The sequence below is a fragment of the Adiantum capillus-veneris genome, chromosome 22, assembly GCF_014529385.1.
Source record: "Adiantum capillus-veneris isolate H3 chromosome 22, ASM1452938v2, whole genome shotgun sequence".
NCBI classification, from domain to species: domain Eukaryota; kingdom Viridiplantae; phylum Streptophyta; class Polypodiopsida; order Polypodiales; family Pteridaceae; genus Adiantum; species Adiantum capillus-veneris.
In genome coordinates, this window is record NC_140952.1 from 46051989 (window position 1) to 46058143 (window position 6155).

At 48.1% G+C, this 6155-nt stretch overlaps 2 pseudogenes; both read right to left on the minus strand.

Moving 5' to 3' along the window:
• Positions 1–458: 458 nt before the first annotated feature.
• On the minus strand, positions 459–941 carry LOC147429267 (uncharacterized; annotated as a pseudogene).
• Positions 942–4769: 3828 nt separating this feature from the next.
• On the minus strand, positions 4770–5252 carry LOC147429268 (uncharacterized; annotated as a pseudogene).
• Positions 5253–6155: the final 903 nt, after the last annotated feature.

Genomic DNA, 6155 nt, shown 5'->3' on the forward strand with positions numbered 1-6155 from the left:
CCAAAATGGGGCCGGAGGCAGGGGATTTGAAAGTGGACACGGTGGACTGGTGGTTGGGCTCCAAGGCCTGTGCATAGGTCAATTGGGCAAGGCAAGGTAGAGTACCCAATGCAAGTGAAAATGGGGTTTTTTTAAGTATTGAATGGTGGGTTTTGTGAGAGCTTAAGGGCTGCTTAACTAGTGACCGCCACGTGGCGGGGTAGAAACCCCACATGCGCAGAGGGAAGGCATCGGCACGAAATATATAACCCGGGACGGGCTACCCTCATTGGCATCACAAGTTGGAGGGGGAGCTCCCCCTTGAGCGTGGGCTATGGCGGAAAGCGCATGGCACTGTTGTGGGCGTCCGGCGGTGAATTTTGGCGGCAGCGACCGGCGGTGTTGGATGGCGGTGCCGCCCGCGACGGCGTAAGCCCGATGATGACGTGGCAGACCGAAAGGGGGGGTTCCCGCGGCTCTCAAAGCCCGTAAGTTTTGAAGGAAGAGGGAGGGGGGCAATAGCGATATCGCTATTGCCTTCCCCCCTCAGGTAAGGGGTGAGCCCCACAACAGAGAGCGAGAGAGAAAATCCGGGAGCATCCAAGTGGTATAAAGCAAAGCCAAAGCCGGCCAAGTTGAGGACCAAGTGGACAAAGCCAAATGCAAGACCAAAAGGGGAGAGATCCGGCCGGCAAAGGTGGAAGATGCAAAAGGCAAGTGTCCACACCATGTACATGTTTCCAAAAGCAAACTAGGCCAAGTGTTAACAATGCAAGAAAATACTAAAAGAAGCTCTAAGTGAAGGCCACGGCAAGAGAAACTCACCTTTTTTTCTTTTTTTGGCCTGTTAGAGGTACCCCTATAAAAGGTTGTTAATGAGAAAATTGAAGGGCTTTTCTGCCTGGGTGAGGAAGTGAAATCTTGAAGCTTGTGTGATGCCAAGCTTTCCATTGAAGCTGCATACATCAATTGTACTATCCTCTATGCAATAATACCAACCGTTTGCCCAATATCTTGTATTGATTCTCCCCAATCCCCTCCTTCTCTCTCACTATTGGTGTGTTAACCATTATTTGCAGAGGGTTTGCCTGCAGTTTGAAGGGTGCTTTCAAGAGTGCAGATTAGGGGTGTTTTGTGAGTCGGAACGAGTGAGTTAAGCAACGAGGGTGCATTTGTGTTGTGGGTGTTCTTGTGCAAAGAGTGAGGTAGTTGTTTTGTATGCGAAGGTAGAATTGTCAATGCAAATTAGCCGATTTGAAGGTGTTTTTTGAGAGGTTAGGGGTGCTGTGGAATCCCTGGGCTATAGAGAGGCAAGTATTGTGTGTGCTGGGTGTGTTCCCTATTCCCCCTCTCCATCTTCTGGTGCCCCCACTGAGGAGCTGTCTGATGCTCCAATTTGCGGTTCAAAGTGGTGTTTTTTTGCCAACAAAGAGGTTGGTGGATGGTCGAGAAGTTTGATGATCGAGGTTGAAGCTGACGGAGATGATGGAGCCAGGTTTTGGCCCCATATTTACGGGCGTCGAAGATCCCGAGGATTGGTTAGCACATTTCAAATTATGGTTTCTGTCGATGCGTATGTCGACGGATGCAAAAAGGTTACAAACGGTGCCGTTGTTGATGTGAGGGCGAGCAAAGGTGTGGTTCGATGGCCTAGAGAGGAGTGATCGAGAATCGTGGCAAAGGTTGCAGAGTCAGTTTCTGGAGCGGTTTTGAGAGGTGATTACGGCAGAGAAAGCTGGTACAAGGTTGGAGGCGGTATGCCAGGATGTAAGTAAAGATTTATCTATTTTCATTGAGCAATTTGAAGCTTGTTGGAAGCAGTTAGAGATTGCGACTGAGGTCAAAAGAAATCAATCTTTGAAGTTGTCAAAGCTGTTAGAGTGCTTGCATGCGAGGATTAGAGAAAAGGTCGAAGATGGTGCCGATACCTATGAAGACATGGTCTATTTGGCAAAAATAAAGAGCAGAAAGGTGAAGCGGAAGCTGGAGTTGGGAATGCTAAAGCCAGCAGATTATATGCCTGTTGCGGAGGTAGCAAAGTGCTCTTGGGTCCAGCCAAAGGTGATTCCAATTGTGCAAAATGCAAGGCCTGTGGAGGTAAGACCTACTATTGGTTATGTTCCTTGGAGGTTTCCGGTTTGTGAGGTGCATGTGCCGAGGGTGGAAGAGCTTGTCAACGAGGAGAAGCTCCATGTCGAGGTGAAGCAAGATGCAAGAGTGGTAGCAGATGTGGAGGTTCCCTTACGGATTGAAGAGGTAAAGCATGGTCTTGTTGAAAATTTGCATGAAAAAATAGCAGAATGCAATCGAGATGTAGATGTTGAGGGTCCAGATGCTGATGGATAAAGCTTGCAAAGTGGTGGAGATGGTCAAGCTTTTGTGGAGCAGCAAGTGGATGTAGATGCCGATACAGAGTCGGTATATGATGCCGATGCCAATGATGATACAAGCTCAATTTGCTGGGAGACAAGTGAGGAGGATAGAGCGGATGAGTCCACATCCTATGACGAGGAGACGGAATCTGATGAACCTGAACTGGTAAAGGTAAAGCTGCCCTCTTATATGTTTGATGATATGGTAGTAGCCCATGTGCAAGAAGAGCAGGGGACAGAGCAAGCCGAGGTGCTTGATGAAAGCCAAAAGATGCGGTTTGGACCTACAGATGAAAAAATGCAGGTGAAGGTGGTGTGCGGTACCATGCTAATGGATGTGATGATGAAAGTAGTGGTGGAGTGTGCCATGGTGGCGCAGCAGATGCACCATTTTGCCAAGAAAGATAAAGCGGCCGTGTCTATGACATAACTAGAGATGGATGCGGTAGAGGAAGAGTTTCTCTCTTCCATAGAGGAGCATGATGCAGAGGTAGAAGAGGTGATTGAAGAGCAGGAGACTGAAGCTGGACAGAAGGAAGTGCTGACAACCTTGAAGGGCCAATCGATGATGAAGGGCTTGATGACAGTGTAAGTGAGTTCGAAGAGGAGATGCAAGAGAGCATAAAGCGGGTGCAAGAGATGTGTTCTATGGCATATGGAGGAGATTCCTAGGATGTGTTCAAGCTTTCAAAAGAGGTATGCAACCCATGGTTGAAAGGTATGCTTGTAAGTGCAACTGTGCAGTATGTTATCCGTCAAATACGGGGTTCCTTAGAGGGGAGCTCTACTTTACATGGATGGGAGGGAGGGTCAGAAGTGTTGGATAATACAAATGATTTGTTTGCAGAGCCATATAGGCTGATGAGGCAGGATGATGTTCGAAGAGGTGCTAAAGTGCTATGGGCCTTTTGTGTGCATGGATGGCTACGTGCTTGGGTAGGGCACTATTGGAGGTTGTTGCAGATGGATGAAAGTGAGCAGAGCCAGGTGTTTGATCCAGGTGGAATCTATGTGATGCAGGGGGTGGGGCAACCCATTTGAAGGTTTGATAATAGGGTGCAATAAAACATTGTACATATGGTTTGAGATTTCTCATAGTGTGTGCCAGGTTTTGCAGTTTATAGTGGAATAAAGCTTTTATGTGGTTGAGCATGAATGCTCAACAGGGGGGTGGGCAATGATGGTGCAGCCAAAGTGTGTCGACTCTAGAAGATGGTTGAGCATGAATGCTCAACAGGGGGGTGGGCAATGATGGTGCAGCCAAAGTGTGTCGACTCTAGAAGATGGCATGGACAGATGTGTACAGGCAAGCAGAAGCATGGCAAAGGGATGGTGCAGCCAGGAAGATCATGGGATGGCAGGTAACAGCGGACGTGTATGCATGATGCGGCTTATAGGCCAAGGAAGACTACACAAGGGGCTAATTGGAGTAGTAGGTGAAAGAGATGCAAAGTGCAATTTTGAGGTCCAGGAATGAATAGCTTGAAGTGCTGAGGGAGCAGGTCCAGACGGCTCATCCAACCGAGCTACGGAGCCCAAGTTATTGAAGGTTAAAGTTTTGGTGGTTTGCAGATTCTTACCGGACAGGGCAGCTGGAGACAGGTGGTCCAAGTGGAACTTGGGGTATGGATGTGTAGAGATCAATTCATGGAGGTTACCCGTCTTTTCGGATTGTGGATCGGAGCCACGGTTTGCAAGATAAGGTCAGTGGAAGTTTTTTCGGGGGCCGGGTCTGAGCCCACTTGGCCGCATTGGAAGATGTGCCATCTGGCGTTTTTTGAGCCTCGTCAAAGTTCTCAGTCGAAGTATGAGTCATGTGGGGCTAGCACAAATTGACAGCGCGTCAACAGGATGCTTGGTCGGTCAGATACAGCGAGACCAAGTTGGGAGCATTGGACAGTGGGAGGTTTGCAGATGCTTTTTGACTTTTTTGCTGCCTCGAATGATGCCATTGAAAATCCCAAAATGGGGCCGGAGACAGGGGATTTGAAAGTGGACATGGTGGACTGGTGGTTGGGCTCCAAGGCCTGTGCATAGGTCAATTGGGCAAGGCAAGGTAGAGTACCCAATGCAAGTGAAAGTGGGGTTTTTTTTAGTATTGAATGGTGGGTTTTGTGAGAGCTTAAGGGCTGCTTAACCAGTGACCGCCACGTGGCGGGGTAGAAACCCCACATGCGCAGAGGGAAGGCATCGGCACGAAATATATAACCCGGGACGGGCTACCCTCATTGGCATCACAAGTTGGAGGGGGAGCTCCCCCTTGAGCGTTGGCTATGGCGGAAAGCGCATGGCACTGTTGTGGGCGTCCGGCGGTGAATTTTGGCGGCAGCGACCGGCGGTGTTGGATGGCGGTGCCGCACGCGACGGCGTAAGCCCGATGATGATGTGGTAGACCGAAAGGGGGGGTTCCCGCGGCTCTCAAAGCCCGTAAGTTTTGAAGGAAGAGGGAGGGGGGCAATAGCGATATCGCTATTGCCTTCCCCCCTCAGGTAAGGGGTGAGCCCCACAACAGAGAGCGAGAGAGAAAATCCGGGAGCATCCAAGTGGTATAAAGCAAAGCCAAAGCCGGCCAAGTTGAGGACCAAGTGGACAAAGCCAAATGCAAGACCAAAAGGGGAGAGATCCGGCCGGCCAAGGTGGAAGATGCAAAGGGCAAGTGTGCACACCATGTACATGTTTCCAAAAGCAAACTAGGCCAAGTGTTAATAATCCAAGAAAATACTAAAAGAAGCTCTAAGTGAAGGCCACGGCAAGAGAAACTCACCTTTTTTTCTTTTTTTGGCCTCTTAGAGGTACCCCTATAAAAGGTTGTTAATGAGAAAATTGAAGGGCTTTTTTGCCTGGGTGAGGAAGTGAAAGCTTGAAGCTTGTGTGATGCCAAGCTTTCCATTGAAGCTGCATACATCAATTGTACTATCCTCTATGCAATAATACCAACCGTTTTCCCAATATCTTGTATTGCTTCTCCCCAATCCCCTCCTTCTCTCTCACTATTGGTGTGTTAACCATTATTTGCAGAGGGTTTGCCTGCAGTTTGAAGGGTGCTTTCAAGAGTGCAGATTAGGGGTGTTTTGTGAGTCGGAACGAGTGAGTTAAGCAGCGAGGGTGCATTTGTGTTGTGGGTGTTCTTGTGCAAAGAGTGAGGTAGTTGTTTTGTATGCGAAGGTAGAATTGTTCATGCAAATTAGCTGATTTGAAGGTGTTTTTTGAGAGGTTAGGGGTGCTGTGGAATCCCTGGGCTATAGAGAGGCAAGTATTGTGTGTGTTGGGTGTGTTCCCTATTCCCCCTCTCCAACGTTTTGGTCATTTCAATTTTGCCGGTTTGCTTTGTTTGCATAAATGTGACATGGTTTCTTCTTTGCCGCCTCTTGAAGCACCTGTCAAACATGTTTGTGAAGGCATATTTTGGGTAAGATGCAACGTTCTAAGTTTCCAAATGATTGTTCAATTAGGGCCGCATGTAGGTTGCACCTTGTGCATAGTCATGTTTGTGGGCCCATGCAAACTCCGCCTTGGGAAATTACCTTTACTTCGTGACTTTTATTGATGATTACTCAAAGCATGCATGGGTATATCCGGTTAAAGCGAAGTCCAAAGTGTTTATGTGCTTCAAACAATTTTTGGCCATGGCTGAAAATGTCTTGAAATGTACTATGGACTCTCTCCGTTTTGATCAAGGGGGGGAGTATATGTCTCATGAATTTAATGCATTTTTCGCTAGTCAAGGGATAAAACAACAATGTAAGTGCCTTATATGCCTCACCAAAATGGTGTTGCTGAGAGAAAAAACAGGTTACTTACAGA